The following is a 24,279-nucleotide window of genomic DNA, read 5'->3' as shown; positions in this document are numbered from 1 at the left end:
GTATTATGAACTCTATCTTGAAGAGAGGAACTGTGTCTGTCTTGGCAACTTCTATATCTCCAGTTGACATACAATTGGTGATCTTAATAAACATTTGAAGAGTCAGTGAGTGAGTGCAGTAGTCTGTGTTTCTGTTTAAAGCAGTGCCTCTGAAAGGCTGTAAGTGAATCCACTTTAAGTCCATTTTCCCCCCAATAACTTGTGGTAAAATTATCACCAATGCCTTCTCCCCATTTCAGCCTGCTCTTCACTTGTCATTATCTCATTAAAAGAATCTGTTTCTCATTGATCTTCCTTCTGCTCTGTAAATAAATGCTTTGGGGAGATAGGCTAAGGGTCAGAGAAGAAATTTAAAGAAATGCTACTGCTGAATTATTTTATTAAGGCAAAATTTCACATATGAAAAGTTTGTGCTTATATTTTTGTGTAATAATGTTAGATTTTCACTTGTTGCAACTTCGTTAAAAACATATGCACTGATATCTACCCAGGACACTCCATAAGGGTGCTTAAAACATTTTCCTAAAAGAGCAAAAACCGTATTTTTTGCCTAAATTTCATTTTAGCTTCTTTCTAATTCTAAGCAAAAAGAGTATTTGCTACAACTATACCTCACATTTTTTACTCAGTATTTAACTAAAAATTTATTGTAAAATCTGTCTTCAAATCCATCAGTAGAAAAGGAGAAAGGATTTAATATTTCTGTAAAACTGTGGACTTGGAATGGAAAAAATGTATCATGAGTTTGAATTCTTCAACTGCTTATTTTTCTGGGGGAGGGCTGGAGGGGGTTGCGGATGGGAGGCCTTACTCTAAGAGTTACTGTGATAGGATCTTTTGACAAAGGCAGCTCTTTTTAAATTGTTTTTCAGGCCGTTATGGGTTGGGATAAGGACCTATGGGCTGGAACTTATGCAAACGGAACATTTAAGCTGGGGCTTTTTATATTTCCAGGACATTTCTGAAGAACATGAGAGTCTTTTGCTTCGCAAAACATAAAATTTCAAAAACAGTCTTCTAAACCTGCATATGAGTAGTTCCCACCTTACCTCATTCTTTAAAACAAGATTTTCAACACGCTTAAGAAGTACCTTAGAGTTTGTGAAGAATGCACATTCCATAGTTATGGAGCTGAGCTCTGGCATTGCATGTTAACCTGCGGGTTATGAGATTCTTACGTACATGATCAATATAAACTATGCTTTGAAAAAGGTTATTTTCAGATAGAAGTGGGCAAGTGGGTTTCAATGACCTCCCCACTTTTCCTGTTTTTCCTTCTCCACTTCCACTCAGTCAGTGCCTCAGCTTACTTTCTTAGACATTCTCCTTCCACTTCTCAACAGAGAGGCAGCCTGTCCAGAGAAGGTCCATGATAGAATTTGGTCTCCCACTCATCCTGTCCTCGATCCACACTCCTATCCTGCACTTCCTTTTTTAGCTCACTTGCTTATGACGGTTTCAGAATGGTTTTCTCTCCGACTTTGTTCCTTTGTCCACAGGCTCACCATTAATATTTCCCCAGGCATTTTGTTCTGGACCTCCGTGAACCACAATGACAATCTGAGAATGCATCTAGAGTGAGGTAATCATGGAAACCATATCCATGAGGCCCAGAAATGGGAAATAGGGTGTTTAGCTTAGAGGGAATGGATGTCTTATGGAAGTTAACTTAGACTCATTCTGTGCGGTTCTATGAATCCTAACTACAACAACTGAGTAAAAGTTATGCAAAAGCAGATTTTGGCTGAGGAGCAAGGAAAACTTCCTAATGAAATAGTAGCTTTGCAAAGTTATAAAAACCCAGTCACTGTGAGTGTTCAAATAGAAGATGGAGAATTTCCTGTAAGCGTTTGGGGAAGGAAAATATTCTATTAGTGAAGATCAGAATTATTCATTTGTTCATTACTCTATAAACATTTGTGTAGCACCCACTGTGTGGATGGTGCCCCAAACCGTGGTGATACAAAGATAAATAAGACTTATTTCATGTTTTGGAGGAGCTTAAGGTCTAGCAGAGAACCAGATATTTAAACAAAAACTTTGCAATATAGTGTGTTGAGTGTAATAGTAGAAGAATGCACACAGCTGGCATCAATCACAGGCATGTGTGTGAGAAAGATTCAGAGATTCCAGCTCTCAGACTTTAAGCTGGAAATCAGACTTTGTTACACTTTGACACCAAGTGGAGTAGCAATGAACTCCCCTCAACCCCTAAGCTTTGCCCGAGCTGCAGATTTGGGAGCAAAATATATATTTTGGTTGTTTTAAGCACTAAATTGTAAGGTGGTTTGTTAAGAAGCAACAAATAACTGGAACAAGGATGAAATGAATTAATTTATATAAAGAGCATAGAACAGTAATCTAGCACATGGTAAGTACTCAATAAATATTAAGCTACTATGGTTATTGTTTTATTATTACTTATCATTGTTGCAAAAGTGGTATTATTTAAAAAGCATTAGTATCAAAATCTATATCAATTTATTCAGCTTTATCATGCCATAAACTGTCTGCTCATATTTCCTGCCATTTCTACATGCTTTTCCTCTTTCTTTTGCCACTTCTGCATTGCTCATAGCCACATGGAGTACGTTTACAAAGAGCTAAGTATTTTGCATTTTCTATTTACCTTACCTGGAATATAGCAATACTCTCCTCCCTGGTCAAGCCACTTTCAGATTGTCCCTTCTGATCCATTCACTTACATGACAGCCAGAGAGAGTTTTTTTTTTTTTTTTTCAATTCAAACCTAACCACATCAGTTGCCTACTTACTATCTTTCAGTGGTTTCCCACTGTTCTTAGGATGCAGCCTCCAACCATAATTGTGGCTTCAAACCCTGTATGGTGGTCTCTTTGCTCACTCTCTCCCCCCTGAATCTTATCACCTTTACTCACTGTATTCCAACTAGCCTGGTCTGCCTGCACCTCCTCTCCTTTCTGCCTTAGGGTCCTGGAACACTGTTCCCTCTGGGCCCTAGGCTCTTTGAAGAGCCTTTTTATTGAGTTAACTGCTCCTTGGCCTTCAGGCGTCACCTTAAATTTTACTTTCTTATGGAAGATCCTGAGCTCCATAGCACTTCATCAGTGGTATATAAATAATAATTATTATTATTAGTATTGTATAATTATTTGTTTAATGTCTGCCTCTACAAAGGCAGGGATGATTTCTCCACAGCCACATTCCCACCACCCTAGCACATAGGAAGCAAATGAGTGTCAAATTGACTCATTTCAGTGGGTTGTGCTTAGGTTCCTAATGTTTATACATATATTAGATATACAAAATATGTATACGGTCATGGACCACTTAACAGTAGGGATATGTTCTGAGAAATGCATTATTAGGTAATTTTTTTACTGTGCAAACAGCATGGTGTGTACTTACACAAACCTAGATGGTATAGCCTACTACACTCCAGGGCTATACGGTATAGCCTATTGCTCTTCAGCTACAAACCTATACAACATGTTACTGTTCTGAATACCGCAGGCAATTGTAACACAATGATAAGTATTTGTGTGTCTAAACATAGGAAAGTACAGTAAAAATATGGTATAAAAGATAAAAAATGATACACCTGTATAGGACACTTATTATGATTGGATCTAGGAGGGTGAGTCAGTAAGTGAGTGGTAAGTAAATGAGAAGGCCTAGGAAATTATTGTACACAACTATAGAATTTATAAACTACCGTACACTTAGTCTACATTAAATTTACGCAAAATTTTTTTCTTCAGTAATAAATTAACCTCAGCTCAATGTAGATTTTTTTATTTTATATAAAAACTAAACTTCTTTCAACTTTTTGACTCTTTTGTAATAACACTTATCTTTTTTGTTGTTGTCTTTTTTTTTTTTGGAGATGGAGTCTGGCTCTGTCACCCAGGCTGGAGTGCAGTGTCTCGATGTCTGCTTATTGCAAGCTCCGCCTCCCGGGTTCACGCCATTCTCCTGCCTCAGCCTCCTGAATAGCTGGGACTACAGGCACCCACCACCACGCCTGGCTAATTTTTTTGTATTTTTAGTAGAGACAGGGTTTCACTGTGTTAGCCAGGATGGTCTCGATCTCCTGACCTCGTGATCTGCCCACCTCGGCCTCCCAAAGTGCTGGGATTACAGGCGTGAGCCACCACACCTGGCCAATAATAACACTTATCTTAAAACACAAACATTGTATGGCTGTACAAAAAATATTTTCTTTCTTTATGTCTTTATTCTATAGGCTTTTTTCTACTCTTACATTTTTTAATTTTTTTAACTTTTTAAGCTTTTTCATTACAAACAAAGACACAAACATACACATTAGCCTAGGCCTACACAGGGTCAGAATTATCAACATCACCATCATCCACTTCCACGTCTTGTCCCACTGGATTGTCTTCAAGGGCAGATGACGCATGAAGCTGTCATTTCCTATGATAGCAATGCCTTACAGAACATCTCCTGGAGGACCTGCCTAAGGCTGTTTTACACTTAATTTTTTTTTTTTTTGTAAGTAGAAGTAAAGGTTTTCCAAACAAAAAAATCAATGCATGTGATTATATGGAAGTTAGAAAAAAGAAAAAAAAAATTTTAAAAACCAGAACCGTGCCAAATGCTCCACGTATTTTATTGCATTTTGTCTTCACAATAATCTTGGCAGAAAAGCACTTTTAACTTAGGCACAGAGAAGTCACTAAGCTCATAAGGAGCAAGTTGGCATTTGAACCCAGTGACGCTAGGTCTGCGCTGTGAGAGTAACATTCAGAATCGGTGGTAATTCAGGCGAAGATAACAGTGGTCTGCCCTGAGACAGGGGCAGAGGGGTTGAGAACAGTGGACAGATTTGAAGAGTATTAAGGAGATAGGAATGAAAGGACTTGGTGATTGGCTAAAAGAAGTGAGGAGAAAGAAAGAAAGAAAAAGAAAGAGAGAGAGAGAGAAAGAAGGAAAGAAAGAAAGAGAAACAGAGAGAGAGAGAAAAGAAAGAAAGAAAGAAAAGAAAAGGAGGAAGGAAGGAAAGAGGGAGAGAGAGAGAGAGAGAAAGGGAGGAAGGGAGGGAGGGAGGATTAGTCAGGATGCTTTGCAGTGCAAGGAACAGAAGCTCAAGACCAGCCTGGACAACCGAGCAAGACCCTGTCTCTACAAAAAAAAATTAAAAAGAAAATTAGCCTGGCGTCGGGGAGCGGGCCTGTGGTTTAAGCTACACTGGAGGCTGAGGTGGGAGGATCGCTTGATCTGAGGAGTTTGAGGCTGCAGTGAGCTATGATCATGTCTCTGCACTCCAGCCTGGGTGACAGAGGGAGACTCTGACTCTAAAAACAAAACAAAAATGGTATAAACCAGAGGCAAAGCTGTTGGAAGGGAAGGTTTGGGGGATTCCAAGGTGTTTCTAAGGACAATTCTCAGCATGCTGGCAGTGCTGTGCCCCTCGTAGCCTCAGAATATCTGTTTCACTTTCTGGTGTCAGAAGCAGACTTTCTGCTCCTAAAGAGTATAAGCAGAGCTCTCCCAAAACTTTCTCCACACGGTGCAGCAACCTGCGCCATTAGGGACCTTACACACATGCGTGTGGCCACCCTGGCGCATCTCCTCCTGCAATTGGCCACCCTCTGTGTCCAGGGATAAGCACGCTAGCGGCGGGGCCTGCCGTCGGTCGGGGAAAGGACTGGAAGAGGCCCTCTGAGCCCCTGGCAGGGGTTAGGGCGATGAGCCTAAGGAGTTCTGCGTCCTGGGTACACGGAGAGTGGTGTGGTTGGGGGCCACAAGCTCCGCGTGGGAATGTCCCCTTGGTTCCAAGACACCACCCTTTACAGGGAAGGGCACCGTTAGAGGAGTGCTAGGGAGTCCTTCTGCTACATCCCCTCGTGGCTTCCCAGAACCTCCCTCCCCACCCCTCACTCCCAGCGGAGTTTTCTTCAAGTCTCCGCAGCCAGGTGGAGCCACGTGCCCTGGCCACAGATGCAAAGGGTTCTGGGAAAGCAAATGTCACCTTTTCCGCTTCTGCAGTGGAAGAGAGAGTGCAAAGTAGGGGATGGAATATGAGATGGTTGTTGGGAAGGCAGCCAACTAGGACTGCCACAAAAAGTCAAGAGTAACACCCAGAAGTTTCTTTAAAAGTTAAAACAAAATCATACCTACCATGTGACCTAGACATTCGGCTCCTGCAAATTTAACCAAGAGAAATGAAATCATAGGTACATACCAAGGCTTGTACATGAAATAGTAGTTTTATTTGCAATAGCCAAAACCTAGAAATGATTCAAATGGCCTTCAACAGGCAAATGAATAAACAAATTGTGGTATATCCATATAATGGTATGCTACATGCTAATAAAAACGAATGAACTATTAATACACACATCGACATGGATGAATCTCAAAATAGTCATGCTTAGTGAAAGAAACCAGACAAAAAAGTACATGCTACATGACTCCATTTATATGAAGTTCTGAAAACTGCAAATCTATACTGACAGAAAAGCAAATCAGTAAATATGTGCAGTTTAGTGTGGTCTATAATTTATACCTCAGTAAAGCTGTTCGGAACAAAACAAAGCAAAATGTTGCCAGGGTGTTTGTTATTTGGGCAATTGGTGATTCACTGAAAGGACCACAGGTTGGGAGGAAGATGAAGAGCTCTGTTTGGACATACAGTGCTGAGTTTGAATAGAACCACAGAATATCCAAATAGAGAGGTCAGTGAGTTTTCAATACTAGAGTCTCTTTAAGGAGAAGTATGTGGGCTAGAGCTGCTATTTTACACCTGAAATATGCACATGAAATTTTATGACAACAGCCATTAAGGTTGAATGGTGAGGATGGAGCCAGACTCCAGTAGATTGAGGCAGAAACAAAGAAATGTAGAGAGAAAAATAGGCAAATCTTTTGATAAGTTTGCCTGTTCTGGATAAAAGAAAAATCAATCAATCGCTGGAGGAAGTGTCTGAGCTGAGGGGACAGGATGTTTGTTTGATTTTTAATATGGAAGATAATTGAGTTACATTTAAAGTCTGAGTATAAAACTCCAGAGGAGAGGTAGACATTGATACAGGAGAGAAAGAGACAACTGATGTCACTAAGTGCATCAAAATGTAAGAAAGATTGGGATCCAGAGTGTTCTTCTACTGTAACCAAAAGGAACAAGAGACATGCACCCAGGAGTTGGTGGCAGGTGTGACAGCTGTGCTGTGCTCATTGGGAGAGCACCTGCTGCTGACTTGAAGTTTTTTTTTTTTTTAACAATAATACAATCATTATTCTATTCTTTATAAATAAATATATGTATATATTCATTTTAAGCCCCCATGTACTTGAAAATGTTTTCATTTTCCCAGCCTCAGCAATTATCAACTGATGGCCTATCTTATTTCATCTCTATGCCAACTCTTCAACTCCCCGATCCAGATGATTTTGAAGCAAATCCTAGACTCTTTTAAAATAGACATATAATTACTATGCCATTATTCAAACTAAATAAAAATTAATTCCTTAATATCTTCCATTATTCAGTTGTTGTAGAACCAGATTATTGACCCTGCCTACTGATAGGTCATAGGTAGGGTCTTTTGGGAGAAAGAAACTAATAAAGGTTTGTGCTGAAATGCATACCCGGCTCCTTACTGCACTACTATCATGAGTGTCTTCCCAGTTGAGACCTGGGCACAAAGTAGAGCCACAGTTATAGCCCTGGGTAGTCAAAAAGCTCAAGTCCTAGAGCATGAACTGTGGCAAATCCAGACATAGGAGCTGAAGCCTCAGTAGCATTTGATTCATCCATTTATTCAGTTAATATTTTCTAAGTACTTATTCTGTGTCAGGCACCATTGAAGACACTGGGCATATAGAAGTAAGCACATTGGACATGGTCTCTGGCCTCATGGCTATTCCAGCCTACTGCAGTGGGCTCCCTTTACCCTTTATGGAGAATCCATCCCTCCCTCCCTTCTTTAGTTAACCTAACATTGTTCTCTCTTCCAATTTGTATTTGTTGTTAAAACAACATTGTAACATTGGAGGAATTTTTTAAGAAAAAAAAATTATCTAAAAAATAGCTAGATCTTTTCATAATTGTTTTTATTTTTCCATGTACTCTTCTAGTGTTCGTTCATGTATTAAAGTTGGAAGTTAGCTGTAATTTCAATGCTTTGGGAGGCCGAGATGGATGGATCACTTGAGATCAGGAGTTTGAGACCAGCCTGGTTAAAATTAGCCAGGTGTGGTGGCAGGATCCTGTAGTCCCAGCTACTTGGGAGGCTGAGGTGGGAGAATCACTTGAACCTGGGAGGCAGAAGTTGCAGTGAGCCAAGAACAAACCACTGCACTCCCACCTGGGTGACAGAGCGAGACTCCATCTCAAAAAAAAAAAAAAAAAAATGGAAGCAACCTAAATGTCCATGAGTATGGAATCATTAAATTCATACCACCATTAAAAATGAAGTAGATCTCTATACATGTGCATATTACAAATATATAAACTCAAAGTTTGCCTAAGTCAGGGGTTCTCAAGCTTTAGCGTGCGTCAGGATCACCTGGAGGGCTTGTGGATGGCTTCACAATCAGTAGGTCTATGGTGGGACCCGAGACCTTGAAATTCTACCGAGTTCCCAGGGGATGCCAATGCTGTTGGTTGGGGGACTATAAGAACCACTGCCTGATCATTTAATCTTGCTAAAGCAAGGACAAGTTGTAAAGTCTCTACAGGTGCTTTGTGCTATTCAAGTGTAGTGTTCCAAAGCAAATGGCTATTTATTTACGAGGCCATTTTGGTGAGTACAAAAGTTGCCCAGTAGCAGAGTTTGAGGTAGAAGCAAAAGGTACTGAGCTCTGCATAATAATAAAGTGGGAGGACATTTGAGTTCTGGGGAAAATTAGGGGAGAAAAAATAGAAATGAGGAAGAAAAATGACTAGAGATAAGTGGACAAAAGGATTTTGGAGCATACTGAAATGTTCAATTTTAAATTCTTTGCTTTCCTTTTCTGCAATACAAACCATTCAATTGTCTCCAAGTATTCTGATGTTGCTTAGTCAATAGTATTTTGCGAAGTGGAGATCAGAAGTGTCCAACATGCGGTGTGTGGTACAGAAGAGGAGAAACACATACAGAAGGTGAGACCAAGAGCAAGAATCAATAATTCAGCAAAAGCAGGATGTCAGAAGAAGTGACTAGGAGAAATGAAAGCCCCGAGAGTCCCTGAGGAAGAAGAGAGATGAGAGATGGTGCTCAGAGCCATTTTTACTTGCTATTATGAAAATGGGTGTGCCCATAGTGCTGGAGGACTTGTAATACTATCAGCTGATATCCAGCTGGGGACTGATACTGAGCATAGATGACAAGGTCAAGTGTGACAACACTTGTATGTTGCAAACAATGGGGGTAGAGTCATGGTTATGGCAAAGAGTTGAGACAGAATGTAATTAAGAGACCATGTTTACTCTTAGAATAGAATCCCCCCAGAGTCTGTGGTGAGTTTAAGCTGTTAGATTTTAGTCAGAAAGAATAACTCCCACAATAACAGCAAGGATTTCCTGGTCAGTAACTGTGTAGTTCCATTCAACAGGAAACATTATCTTTAGGAACAATCTGTACCTTAATGCCACATGGCATTGGTGTCCAAACAGAAACCAGCAATGTAAGGAGAAACACCTAAGGTAACAGTGCTCTCTTTTTCTGATAATAAATTAGCACAGTCTCTGAAGCCAACAACTGTTTCACATTCTAAAAAATATTGCTTTGTGATGCATAAAATTTGCTTTTCCACTAGCAATGCAATAACTTGTTATTTTGTGGAAGGCAGATAGAGTACAGATGCTCTTTCACTTAGAGTACATCCTAATCTATCCATCATGAGTAGAGAATATTCTAAGTCAAAAATGCATTTCATATACCTAACCTCCTGAACATCATAGTTTAGCCCAGCCTGCCTTAAATGTGCTCAGAACACTTACATTAGCCTACAGTTGAGCATAATAATCTAACACAAAGCCTATTTTATAATAAAGTGTTGAATATCCCATGTAAGAGTATAATACTGATTATCGCTAGCCCAGGAAAAGATCAAAATTCAAAGGATGATTTCTGCTGAATCCCTATTGCTTTTGTGTTATCATAAAATCGAAAAATCTTAAGTTGAGCCATCATGTGTTGGGACCATCTGTATGAGGACTGTCCCTACAATGCGTCGCATGGGGCTGGATAGCTTCACATGTGCTCTCATGGCACCCTGTGTGTCATTCAGTCACAACACCTATTATATTGCATTTTAAAAATTATTATTATACTTAAGTGCTCGGTTACATGTGCAAAACGTGCAGTTTTGTTGCATAGGTATGCATGTGCCATGGCGGTTTGCTGCACCCATCAACCCATCACCTACATTAGGTATTTCTTCTAATGTTATCCCTCCCCTACCCCTCCACCTCCCACAGGCCCTGATGTGTGATGTTCCCCTCCTTGTGTCCATGTGTTCTGATTGTTCAACACCCACTTATGAGTGAGAACGTGTGGTGTTTGGTTTTCTGATCTTGTGATAGTTTGCTGAGAATGATGGTTTCCAGCTTCATCCATGTCTCTGCAAAGGACATGAACTCATCCTTTTTTATGGCTGCATAGTATTCAACGGTGTGTATGTGCCACATTTTCTTAATTCAGTCTATCATTGATGGACATTTGGGTTGGTTCCAAGTCTTTGCTATTGTGAATAGTGCTGCAATAAACATACGTGTGCATGTGTCTTTATCGTAGAATGATTTATAATCCTTTGGGTATATGCCCAGTAATGGGATTGCTGGGTCAAATGGTATTTCTACTTCTAGATCCTTGAGGAATTGCCACAGTGTCTTCCACAATGGTTGAACTAATTTACACTCCCACAAACAGTGTAAAAGCATTCCTATTTTTCAACAACCTTTCCAACATCTGTTGTTTCCTGACTTTTTAATGATCCCCATTCTAACTGGCATGAGATGGTATCTCATTGTGGTTTTGATTTGCATTTCTCCAATGACCAGTGATGGTGAGCATTTTTTCATACGTCTATTGGCTACATAAATGTTTTCTTTTGAGACATGTCTGCTCATATCCTTTGCCAATTTTTTTGATGGGGTTGTTTGCTTTTTTCTTGTACATTTGTTTAAGTTCTTTGTAGATTCTGGATATTAGCCCTTTGTCAGAAGAACAGATTGCAAAAATTTTCTCCCATTCTGTAGGTTGCCTGTTCACTCTGATGATAGTTTCTTTTGCTGTGCAGAAGTTCTTTAGTTTAATTAGATCTCATTTTTCTATTTTGACTTTTGTTGCCATTGCTTTTGGTGTTTTACACATGAAGTCTTTGCCCATGTCTATGTCCTGAATGATATTGCCCAGGTTTTCTTCTTGGATTTTTTTTTTTTTTTTTAAGACAGAATCTCGCTCTGTCGCCCAGGCTGGAGTGCAGTGGCGCGATCTCTGCTCACTGCAAGCTCTGCCTCCCAGGTTCACACCATTCTCCTGCCTCACACTCCCAAGTAGCTGGACTACAGGCACCCACCACCACACCCAGCTAATTTTTTTATATGTTTAGTAGAGATGGGGTTTAACCATGTTAGCCAGGATGGTCTCAATCTCTTGACCTCGTAATCCGCCTGCCTTGGCCTCCCAAAGTGCTGGGATTACAGGTGTGAGCCACCGTGCCTGGCCTTCTTCTAGGATTTTAATGGTCCTAGGTCTTACATTTAAGTCTTTGATCCATCTTGAGTTGACTTTTGTATAAGGCGTAAGGAAGCGGTTCAGTTTCAGTTTTCTGCATATGGCTAGCCTGCAAACAGAGACAATTTGACTTCCTCTCTTCCTATTTGAATACCCTTTATTTCTTTCTCCTGCCTGATTTCCCAACACCATTTATTAAATAGGGAATCTTCTCCCCATTGCTTGTGTGTGTCAAGTTTGTCAAAGATCAGATGGTGGTAGATGTGTGGTATTATTTCTGAGGCCTCCGTTCTGTTCCATTGGTCTATATATCTGTTTTGGTACCAGTACCATGCTGTTTTGGTTACTGTAGCCTTGTAGTAAAGTTTGAAGTCAGGTAGCGTGATGCCTCCAGCTTTGTTCTTCTTGCCCAGAATTGTCTTGGCTATGGGGGCTCTTTTTCAGTTCCATATGAAGTGTAAAGTAGTTTTTTCCAATTCTGTGAAGGAAGTCAGTGGTAGCTTGATAGGGAAAGCGTTGAATCTATAAATTACTTGGGGTAGTAAGGCCATTTTCATGATACTGATCCTTCCTATCTATGAGCATGGAATGTTTTTCCATTTGTTTGTGTCCTCTCTTATTTCCTTGAGCAGTGGTTTGTAGTTCTCCTTGAAGAGGTCCTTCATATCCTTGGTAACTTGTATTCCTAGGTATTTTATTCTCTTTGTAGCAATTGTGAATGGGAGTTCACTCATCATTTGGCTCTCTGTTTGTCTATTATTTGTGTATAGGAATGCTTGTGATTTTTGCACATTGATTTTGTATCCTGAGACTTTGTTGAAGTTGCTTATCAGCTTAAGGAGATTTGCGACTGAGACGATGGGGTTTTCTAAATATACAATCATGTCATCTGCAAACAGAGACAATTTGACTTCCTCTCTTCCTATTTGAATATCCTTTATTTCTTTCTCTTGCCTGATTGCCCTGGCTACAACTTCCAATACTATGTTGAATAGGAGTGGTGAGAGAGGGCATCCTTGTCTTGTGCTGGTTTTTAAAGGGAATGCTTCCAGTTTTTGCCCATTCAGTATGATATTGGCTGTGGGTTTGTCATAAATAGCTCTTATTATGTTGAGAAATGTTCCATTGATACCTAGTTTATTGAGAGTTTTTAGCATAAAAGGCTGTTTAATTTTGTTGAAGGCCTTTTCTGCATCTATTGAGATAATCTTGTGGTTTTTGTTGTTTGTTCTGTTTACATGATGGATTACGTTTATTGATTTGCGTATGTTCAACCAGCCTTGCATCCTAGGGATGAAGCCAAGTTGATCTTGGTGGATAAGCTTTTTGATGTACTGCTGGATTCAGTTTGCCAGTGTTTTATTGAGGATTTTCGCATCAATGTTCATCAGGGATATTGGCCCAAAATTTTCTTTTTTTTGTTGTGTCTCTGCCAGGTTTTTGTATCAGAATGATGCTGGCCTCGTAAAATGAGTTAGGGAGGATTCCCTGTTTTTCTATTGATTGGAATAGTTTCAGAAGGAATGATACCAGCTCCTCTTTGTACCTCTGGTAGAATTCGGCTGTGAATCCATCTGGTCCTGGACTTTTTTTGTTGGTAGGCTTTAATTATTACCTCAATTTCAAAACCCGTTATTGGTCTATTCAGAGATTCAACTTCATCCTGGTTTAGTCTTGGGAGGGTGTATGTGTCCAGGAATTTATCCATTTCTTCTAGATTTTCTAGTTTATTTGCATAGAAGTGTTTCCAGTATTCTGTGATGGTAGTTTGTATTTCTGTGGGATCAGTGGTGATATCCCCTTTATCATTTTTTATTGCATCTATTTAATTCTTCTCTCTTTTCTTCTTTATTAGTCTTACTAGCGGTCTATCTGTTTTGTTGATCTTTCCAAAAAACCAGCTCCTGGATTCATTGATTTTTTGAAGGTTTTTTTTGTGTCTCTATCTCCTCCAGTTCTGCTCTGATCTTAGTTATTTCTTGCCTTCTGCTAGCTTTTGAATGTGTTTGCTCTTGCTTCTCTAGTTCTTTTAATTGTGATGTTAGGGTGTTGATTTTAGATCTCTCCTGCTTTCTCTTGTGGGCATTTAGTGCTATAAATTTCCCTCTACACACTGCTTTAAATGTGTCCCAGAGATTCTGGTACATTGTGTGTTTGTTCTCATTGGTTTCAAAGAACGTCTTTATTTGTGCCTTCATTTCATTATGTACCCAGTAGTCATTCAGGAGCAGGTTGTTCAGTTTCCATGTAGTTGTGCGGTTTTGAGTGAATTTCTTAATCCTGAGTTCTAGTTTGATTGCACTGTGGTCTGAGAGACAGTTTGCTGTGATTTCTGTCCTTTTACATTTGCTGAGGACTGCTTTACTTCCAATTATGTGGTCAATTTCAGAATGAGTGCAATGTGGTGCTGAGAAGAATGTATATTCTGTTGATTTGGGGTGGAGAGTTCTGTAGTTGTCTATTAGGTCCACTTGGTCCAGAGCTGAGTTCAAGTCCTGAATATCCTTGTTAATTTTCTGTCTTGTTGATCTGTCTAATATTGACAGTGGGGTGTTAAAGTCTCCCATTATTATTGTGTGGGAGTCTAAGTCTGTTTGTAGATCTCTAAGAACTTGCTTTATGAATCTGGGTGCTCCTGTATTGGGTGCATATATATTTAGGATAGTTAGCTCTTGTTGCACTGATTCCTTTACCATTATGTAATGGCCTTCTTTGTCTCTTTTGATCTTTGTTGGTTTAAAGTCTGTTTTCTCAGAGACCAGGATTGCAACCTCTGCTTTTTTTTGTTTTCCATTTCCTTGGTAGATCTTCCTCCATCCATTTAGTTTGAGCCTATGTGTGTCTTTGCACGTGAGATGGGTCTCCTCAATACAGCACACTGATGGGTCTTGACTCTTTATCCAATTTGACAGTCTGTGTCTTTTAATTGGGGCATTTAACCCGTTTACATTTTAGGTTAATATTGTTATGTGTGAATTTGATCGTGTCATTATGATGCTAGCTGGTTATTTTGCCCGTTAATTAATGCAGTTTCTTCATAGCGTCGATGGTCTTTACAATTTGGCATGTTTTTGCAGTGGCTGGTACCGGTTCTTCCTATCCATGTTTAGTGCTTCCTTCAGGAGCTCTTATAAGGCAGGCCTCATGGAGACAGAATCTCTCAGCATTTGCTTGTCTGTAAACGATTTTATTTCTCCTTCACTTGTGAAGCTTAGTTTGGCTGGATATGAAATTCTGGGTTGAAAATTCTTTTCTTTAAGAATGTTGAATATTGGCCCCCACTCTCTTCTTGCTTGTAGAGAGATCCACTGTTAGTCTGCAGAGAGATCCACTGTTAGTCTGATGGCCTCCCCTTTGTGGGTAACCCGACCTTTCTCTCTAGGTGCCTTTAACATTTTTTCCTTCATTTCAACCTTGGTGAATCTGATGATTATGTGTCTTGGGGTTGCTCTTCTCAAGGAGTATCTTTGTGGTGTTCTCTACATTTTCTGAATTTGAATGCTGGCATGTCCTGCTACATCGGGGAAGTTCTGGACAATATCCTGAAGAGTGTTTTCCAACTTGGTTCCACTCTCCCCGTCACTTTCAGGTACACCAATCAAATGTAGATTTGTTCTTTTGACATAGTCCCATATTTCTTGGGGGCTTTGATTGTTTGTTTTCACTCTTTTTTCTCTAATCTTGTCTTCTCACTTTATTTCATTAATTTGATCTCCAATCAATGATACCCTTTCTTCCACTTGATTGAATCGGCTATTGAAGCTTATATGTGCTTCACAAAGTTCTTGTACTGTGGCTTTCAGCTCCGTCAGGTCATTTAAGCTCTTCTCTACACTGGTTATTCTAGGTAGCCATTCCTCTAACCTTTATCAAGGTTTTTAGCTTCCTTGCAATGGGTTAGAACACGCTCGTTTAACTCAGAGGTTTGCTATTACCGACCTTCTGAAGCCTACTTCTGTCAAATTATCAAACTCATTTTCCATCCAGTTTTGTTCTCTTGCTGGCAAGGAGTTGTGTTCTTTTGAAAGAGAAGAGACATTCTGGTTTTTGGAATTTTCAGCCTTTCTGTTCTGGTTTCTCCCCATCTTTGTCGTTTTATCTACCTTTGGTCTTTGATGTTGCTGACCTACAAATGGGGTTTTGGTGTGGATGTGCTTATTGTTGATGTTGATGCTATTCCTTTCTGTTTGTTAGTTTTCCTTCTATCAGACAGGCCCCTCAGCTGCAGGTCTGCTGGAGTTTGCTGGAGGTCCACTGGGTATCACCAGCAGAGGCTGCAGAACAGCAAATATTGGTGCCTGACCCTTCCTCTGGAAGCTTTGTCCCAGAGGGGCACCTGCCTCTATGAGGTGTCTGTCCACCCCTACGGGGAGGTGTCTCCCAGTCAGGCTACATGGGGGTAAGGGACCCACTTGAGGAGGCAATCTGTCCATTATCGGAGCTCAAACATTGTGCTGGGAGAACCACTGCTCTCCTCAGAGCTGTCAGGCAGGGATGTTTAAGTGGCGAAGCTGTCTGCTGCCTTTTGTTCAGATATGCCCTGCTCCCAGAGATTGAATCTAGAGAGGCAGTAGGCCTTGCTGATCTGTGGTGGGCTCTGCCTAGTTTGAGCTTCCCTGCCACTTTGTTTACACTGTGAGCATAGAGCTGCCTACTCAAGCCTCAGCAATGGTGGACACCCCTCCCACCACCAAGTTCCCATATCCCAGGTTGATCTCAGACTGCTGCACTAGCAGTGAGCAAGGCTCTGTGGGCATGGGACGTGCCATGCCGGGCACAGGAGGGGATCTCCTGGTCTGGTGGTTGTGAAGACCATGGGAAAAGTGCAGTATTTGGGGAGGAGTGTACCGCCTCTCCAGGTACAGTCACTTATGGCTTCCCTTGGCTAGGAAAGGGAAATCCCCCGACCCCTTGCACTTCCTGGTGAGGTGATGCCCCGCTCTGCTTCAGTTCACCCTCCGTGGGCTGTACCCACTGTCCAGCCAGTTCCAATGAGATGAACCAGGTACCTCAGTTGGAAATGCAGAAATCACCCATCTTCTGCATTGATCTCGCTGGGAGCTGTAGATCGGAGCTGTTCCTATTCAGCCATCTTGGAAGTGACCTCCCTATATTGCGTTTTAATATCTGATCATTTGTCTTTTTCCTCCAGTGGACTATAGGCAGCTTGCAGTTGGGGGGACTGTGTCTTTCATTAGGCACTAGAACATTATACAACCTCATAAGAGGAACTTTTTAGAATAAGTGCATCAATGGTTGTATGTGTCTTACAGTAGCCAAAGAAAACAATATTATGCCTCAAAGTCCTTCTCTATATAATGACAGGGTTGAACTGCATGATTGCCAAGATCTATAAATCTAAAGGGTATCATTTGTCTCAGATACTTGATATATTCAAATAATTTAGAACTGCCTGAAGCTTTCCCAAGAATCCATCCACCGTTGATTCAAGTACTTTATTAACAGAGGACAGAATCTGACATCCTGGAGATCAGAGTCTCCATTAGAAGCACTGGAAAATTCCAAGCCTATCAGAGATGAAGGTATGGAGATTCTTTTGGGAGTCTGCAGCTTCATCTTCAATAATAAATCATTGTATATGAAAGAAGCCAGAAACAAAACGTTGCATATGGTATTATTCCATTTACATGAAATATCCAGAATAGGTAAATCCATGGAGACAGAAAGCAGTTTGGTGGTTGCCAGGGGCTTGGGAGAGAGAGGAATGGAGAGTGACTGCTTAAAGGATAGGGGGTCTTCCTCAGGGTGATGAAATTGGTCAGGAACTAGATAGTGATGATGGTTGCAAAACATTGTGAATGTGCTAAATGCTACTGAATTGTACACTTCAAAATGGTTAATTCTATTAGCCATGCACAATGGTGAATACCTGTAGTCCCAGCTATTTGGGAGGCTGAGGCAGGAGGATCACTTGAGCCCGGGAGGTTGAGGCTGCAGTGAACCATGATTGAGCCACCACACTCCAGCCTGGGTGACAGAGCGAGACCCTGTCTCGAAAAAAAAGTTAATATTATGTTATGTGAATTTCACCTCAATAAAAAAAGTCACTGATAACCTTGAACTGGGCCAAGATTTATACCAAACTTCATTCTCTAAAATTACAAATAGTATAATGTTAACTGACTGCAGAAACTTGATGAAGGGTCTACTTAAGTATCTTATTTGTATTGGGTCTATAGTTCCAACAGTCTCTTTTCCAATGGGCTTTAAATTAATAATGTTCATCATTGTCATAATAGTAGCTAACATTTATTGTGTTTACTATATTCTAGATACTCTACTAATCTTTCTGAAGGTATTAACTCAATTAATTCTCATAACAACATTATGAGGTTGGTACTATTATCATTCTAATTTTACAGTAACCCAAGTTTACCCACCAAAGCAATAAGTGGCAGGCTGAATTCAAAACTCTAATCTCACTGATTGAAAGCCTATGCCTCTTGTTAATAATGCCAAGGGCACAAATGACACAGTTCATGGTAGTACATGCAACTGATTTAAAGAGACCTTGTTTGATAAGATAAGCAAGATTTTTACATATTTTTCTAATTGCAGAGATATACCTGTCTAGTTTTCAAGTGAATGAGTGCAATGACAGGATCTTGCTGGTGAACAGCAACCTCGGTGGAGGAGATGCCAAACAGACTTGACCCAGTTAAAAGAGACAAAGTCAGAGTCAGAGTGAGCCTTATAAGCTTTCAATGTCTGGAGAAATACCATGAGAAATCTACTGACACCTTCTTCAATCAGACTTTCTCATGGTACAGATGCTGTGTACCCAGGTCTCTGTGTTCCTTCTCAGAAGGTGTTATCTCTAGAAAGTATAGGTGGTACTCTCTTCACAGAGGAATCCTTGCAAGATCAGCTATGTGAGCATTATAACGTTAAAGGAGTTTTGGCTAATTTGGTAATTCTGGCAAAACATCTCATGAAAAAATATTGTGAGCAAAGCCTGTATTGATTATTGAAATGTCATGCTATGCTTCATTTATTCACTTATCCTGTTATATACTCTAGAGTATCCTAAGGCATATATCCTCAATTTTTCTGAGTATGACGCAATTCTTGGATCTCAGTGCCCTGTCAAGAATCCAGATCATCATGTCCGGTGATGTGACCCTACCACATAAGTTCTGGGCTTCCATCCATCAGCATTTGAATAGCATGCTCTTTCAAGGTGGCCTTTCCTCATTCAGAATCAACACTCCATATCTTTAAATCTGTGACTCACCACATCCTCTGAAAAAGGTTAAGATGCCTGAAACTGATCTGCAGACATTATGGAACATGCGTTCCTTGTGTTCAGCTGCCTCTGTTGTCCAGAGTTTCTGCCTAGGTTAGGGACAATATTTAAGGAGCACATAGCCTCACTAGTTCAGGCCCTTCTTTTAGTTGTTGTTGTTGTTGAGACAGGGTCCTACTCTGCTACACAGTCTGGAGTGCAGTGGCATGAACACAGCTCACTGCAGCCTCAACCTCCTTGGCTCATATGATCCTCCCACTTCAGCCTCCCAAGTAGCTGGGACTACAGGTGCTCATCACCATGCCTGGCTAATTTTTTTGGTATTTTTTGTAGAGATGAGGTTTCACCACATTACCCTGGCTGGTCTCGAAACTCTTGGGCTCAAGCCATCCACCTGCCTCAGCCTCCAAAACTGCTAGGATTACAGATGTAAGCCACATGGCTGTCAAGGAGCCTTTCTTAAATGTCAGATTTTAATTGCTCAAGAGGCAGTATCAGAGGATAGGATTGTGAACTCCATAAACCAGGTGATCCCTCAACATCTCATCTAACAGTCTGTGACCTGTAGAATGGAAACAGAGAACAGGGCTCTGTCAGATAGAGTGCAGTGCCCTCGCCAGGGGCTGAATTTATTTTGTGTTTTAGTTAGTAAATAGCACCTCTCAACGAGCTTCAGAATTGCTTTACAACTGCCTACTTGGCATCTCCACTTAGATGTCTTAGGCCATCTCAAACTTAATATGTTCAACACTGAGCACTGGATTTAGTACCTTCCTCCCATACTTTTCCAATCTCAGTAAATGGCTCCATTGTTCACCTATTGCTCAGGCTAAAAACCTAGGAGTGACTTTGAATCTTCTCTTTCCCTCACACCCAAAGCATCATCATATTTTTCTAATGCAGAAATATACCTGTCTAGTTTTCAAGTGAATGAGTGCAATGATGGGGTCTTGCTGGTGAACAGCAACCTTGGTGGAGAAGATGTCACAGGACTTGACCCAATTAAAGGAAACAAAGTCAGAGTGAGCCTCTTGTCTCTATTTATAAAATACATCCCAACCCTGACAGTTCCTATCTTCTCTTACTTTGGCTACTCTAACAGCCTTCCTGCTTCTCTCCCTGCTTTCCTGCTTCTCTCCCTGCTCTCTTATGTCTATTATTTAATCAGAGGCCAGAGTAATCTTTATAAAACATAAAACAGATCATGTCTTTCTCCTGCTCAAATCCTCCAGCGATTTCTCATCACATTTACAAGACATTCACAACTATGAAATATAGCCTATCAGGCTCTGCATAGCTTTGTGACCTCACAAGTACTGCTTTATTCCTGAGTCTATTTTAACTTGACTGGCCCTCTTGCTATTCTTCAAACTCATCAAGCTCATTTCCATCTCAGGGCCATCACATCTGCTGTTCTTTCCACCTGGAACATCACTCTTCTGCAGATGTTTTCATGGCTCACTACCTTACTTTTTTCAGGGCTCTATTTAAATGTTACTTTTTCAGGAAGGCCATCCCTGTCCACCTTATCTAAACTAGCCTCCCCTCCATTTTCTATCCCTTTACCATGTTTTATTTTTATTCATAGCATATATAACTTCTGATATATTTAAGCATGTGTCCAATGAATGAATGACTTCCTAACAGTGCCAGAAAGTGAATTTTCACCACCTAATGTTGTGCAACTTTATATATAAAGACATTGCATCTTTTCTCTCTGAATATACTCCTTCAAAACATACTTTCCTCTGGCAGTAAAGAGATTATCTTAATGATCTTGAAACTGAGTCCAAACTAATCACACCAGTATATACAATTTCAAGAACACCAAAGTGCCCAAACACCAGCAAACATCTCAGAAGAAATCAGAGTAACAGCACTGAATCACGGATTCCCATTGCACGCAAACATCTTTCCCCTGCAGCGGTAGGATTGCAAAATGTTACATGTGATAAAGATCAAAGGCTGTCACAGGGACCTGGGTGGAGTAGGCAAGGACTTCAGGACTGAGTTATACCATTGAAAGTGTTAGGATGTTATCAAATTCTGACCTAGGACCTGACCTCAATGAGAATAAGGGCGCTGAATGCTTCGGACTTGCTTTATTTCACTCAGTCCATTTCCTAGTACAACAACATAGTAACGAGCCACACGCCACAGCCAGGGCTAGCAGCTCTTTCAGTGCTACCTGTTTCTGAGTTGAGCATTTACAGAGTGAGAAAATAGAGAAGAAGAAAGTAAATGATTGGGAGATGGAAAAGGGAAAGAGAGTGGCAAAATGGGGAAGGAAGAGCAGGAGAGAAAGAAGGAGAAACTTGATGGGCTGGGACAGAGCAGCCGAGAAGGGTCAGCATGTGAGTGATTCTATCAGAACACCTCCTTGGTGCTGGCGCTGCAGTCAGGCTTTGGTTGGTAACGGGTATGTTGAGAAACGAAGAGCTTCACACACAGGGCTCTGCCCTATGTGGTCTCTCTTTTATTTCCTCTCCCTTGTCGCTCTTATTTCTCCTCTCCTTTCTTTATTTCCTCTGCGTATTCCTTGTCCCTGTGCTTTCCTCCTGACAAACACCCTGTCTTACCATCATTCGCAATGGACACATTTATTGCCTGCAAAGAAGATATTAGATTTTCTTGGGCCCTGGGAAAATATATGAACAGACATAGGGACATCTGTACCTGTGAAGCAGCTTTGCTGAAGCAGCAGCTGCTCTTCTCTAATCCCAGCTGATTGGCACATCCAAAATCATTTCCTCATACTGTAATCGGGTTGCGAACTTGCCACAAGGATTTTTTCCTGGAGGCTTAGTTCCCTTTTCTGTCCCAGACGGAACACTTTGATATGGAAGGGGGGTGGGGAAGGGCTGGGAAGGGAAGGGAAGGGCGGGTCGCCGGCTAGGACTCTGCCCACCTGCTGGTGGTCACGAACCGTGGTGAGGACAGGCACTCCTGCCTTCGTGCCCAAATGTTGCATTTCCCAACACCACGCTGGCCCACCATGCCCCCATCTTGTGCCTAGAATCTGTGTGACCTGGAGGTTCTCAGGCTTATTGTGCAATGGAGTGTCTGCCCATTCTCTAGAAATGGAGTAGGAAGAAGTCACACTCCCCTGCTCTGGGGCCTGTAAAAATGAGGTGGGAAGCTTAGGAAGAGCCCTAAAATAGTCAAGGAGAATGTGAAAGATGAGGCCCAGGACAAGACCATAGCAGGCAGGCACACAAGCCTCTGGACGTCGAGAGGAACACATTGGTCCAAGAAGACACAAGCAGCCGGACTGTGAGAGGATGTGAAGGGGAGCATGCTGGTGGAAGAGCACATGACAGACGGCACGTGGGCAGGCTATGGACTGGCAGAACAGGGAGGAGTTCGGCTGGGGCAGTCTGAGGAGAGCCGGGGCTGCCGAGTGGCCCAAATCCAGGGGAAAACCGTCTCCCTTTTGGCTCCCCCATTTGCTGAGAGCTACTTCTACTCAATAAAACCTTGCACTAATTCTCCAAGCCCACATATGATCCAATTCTTCCGGTACACCAAAGCAAGAACGCTGGGATACAGAAAGCCCTCTGTTCTTGCCATAAGGCAGGGGTCTCATTGAGCTGACTAACACGAGCTGCCTCTGGATAGCTAAACTAAAAGAGCACATGGTAACACACCCCCCCTGGGGCTTCGGCTGTAAACATTCACCCCTATACACTGCTGTGGGGTTGTAGCCCCACAGCCTGGCCGTCTGTATGCTCCCCTAGAGGTTTGAGCAGGGGGGTAATGAAGAAGCGGGCCACACCCCCATCGCATGCCCTGCAAGGGGGACCAGGGAAATTTTCCCATTTCACCTTCACTAGGTTTGTGGTTATTTTCTATGCCAGGGCATTTCTGGCTGGCGTGAGGAGCAAACAGTATAACTCAGGGCACATGTGATGAGATGAACCATTTAGGAGGCCTTGCCCAGGACCTAATAGCCTGTGAGCTCCAAGCTAAACTATGAAGTGTCTCCTGTATTAGTCTCACCAACAGGAAGGAGTTGTTTCCTTATGTACAAGTTCTTTTGCTTGCTGCCTTCAAATTCCAACTCTGCCGCTTCCATCTATACAGGAATTTTGTGTAAGCTAATTACCATATATACATGGTAATTATATATATCATGTATATAACATATATGTCTCAGTTTCTCCTTCTGGAGAAAAAAAAGACAGTAGCTTTTCCCTCAAGGGTGCTTGTAAAGGTTGAATGAAATGTTTTCTGTAAAGGGCTCAGCACTGTTTCTGGAACAATCAGTGTAAGCTATTATTACTACTTGGTAAGAGGTCATTGTGAACAGCCTCTTATCATTCATTGTTCTTGATGGCCAGGGGCTGTAGTTCCTATTATTTGTTTTAGAGACCTTGACCAGTTCAAAGACTGTGAATTTTAACCTGTTAGAGTTTGGCACAGCTGGGAATCTGGAGACCCCATGGTCAGCTGGCGAGTGAATGGCCTGCCTGTTACAAGTGAATGTGAAGAAGCAGGGCAGGTCAGCCAGAAGCAACAAGACTGGGATTGCAACAGTTGTGTTCCTTAAGAGTTCTGCCAACTCTGGCTAAGGATGGACTGGAGAAGAGGCTGGGGTTTTATAAGTAGGTATAGTTTCTGATTGACTTTGGTATTGATGGGTCTTTTGAGATTAAAACCCCACAGGATAGTATTGGTGCCCTTCTCTCTATCTCCAAAACAATTTTAGGGTTTTACATTATTATAAATAATTTCTTATTTCCCTCAATGTTTATCTTATACTACCTTCTACCCACAGGACCCAGATAACACAGGGCCTAGATAGTTTGGCAAGGGAGGATTGAGTTGATATAATTGTCAACATGAAGATTCCAGCTATCCTTTAAATGGATGGAAATGATATTCTCATGGATATACCCTGTTCTGTTTTAGAGTCAGTGATGGATCTCTGGAGCTCCCACATCATGCATCAAGCCAAGTGATACATACCTTCAGGTTAGTTCTGGGCCTCATCTCTCACATTCCCCTTGACTATTTTAGGCTCCTCCTAAGCTTCCACACCTCATTTATACAGGCCCCAGAGCAGGGGGCAGTGATTTCTTCCTACCCTATTTCTAGAGAAGGGGCAGACACTCCTTTGCACAATAGGCCTGAGAACCTCCAGGTCACACAGATTAAAAATCATGTTACACGCACATAGATGAACAGGAACTAAGAAATATTTTTCTTATGTTAGAAAGTTAAGTTGGTGGATTTTCTTTCTTTTTATTGTGCTATTTTTGCTATGATGTTATTTATGCAAAAACATTTAAAACTCTTTCTTTAAGAAAAAAAAACAAATTCTGTCATCTATAACGTATGCTT

At 41.3% G+C, this 24,279-nt stretch overlaps 1 long non-coding RNA gene across 2 annotated transcripts in view; it reads right to left on the bottom strand.

Annotated features, from left to right (window-relative positions):
• Positions 1-21,819, bottom strand: part of LOC131381225 (uncharacterized) — a 33,440-nt gene extending 11,621 nt beyond the window's left edge. For both annotated transcript variants that reach the window (XR_009209828.1, XR_009209827.1), the window contains exon 1: positions 21,613-21,819. This is a non-coding gene — a long non-coding RNA (uncharacterized LOC131381225). The remainder of the gene's footprint in view (positions 1-21,612) is intronic.
• Between the last annotated feature and the right edge of the window lie 2,460 nt (positions 21,820-24,279).

The sequence above is a fragment of the Hylobates moloch genome, unplaced genomic scaffold, assembly GCF_009828535.3.
Source record: "Hylobates moloch isolate HMO894 unplaced genomic scaffold, HMol_V3 SCAFFOLD_14, whole genome shotgun sequence".
Lineage (NCBI taxonomy): Eukaryota > Metazoa > Chordata > Mammalia > Primates > Hylobatidae > Hylobates > Hylobates moloch.
Note: the sequence above shows the minus strand (reverse complement) of the source record. Positions and strands in the feature narration are given on the sequence as shown.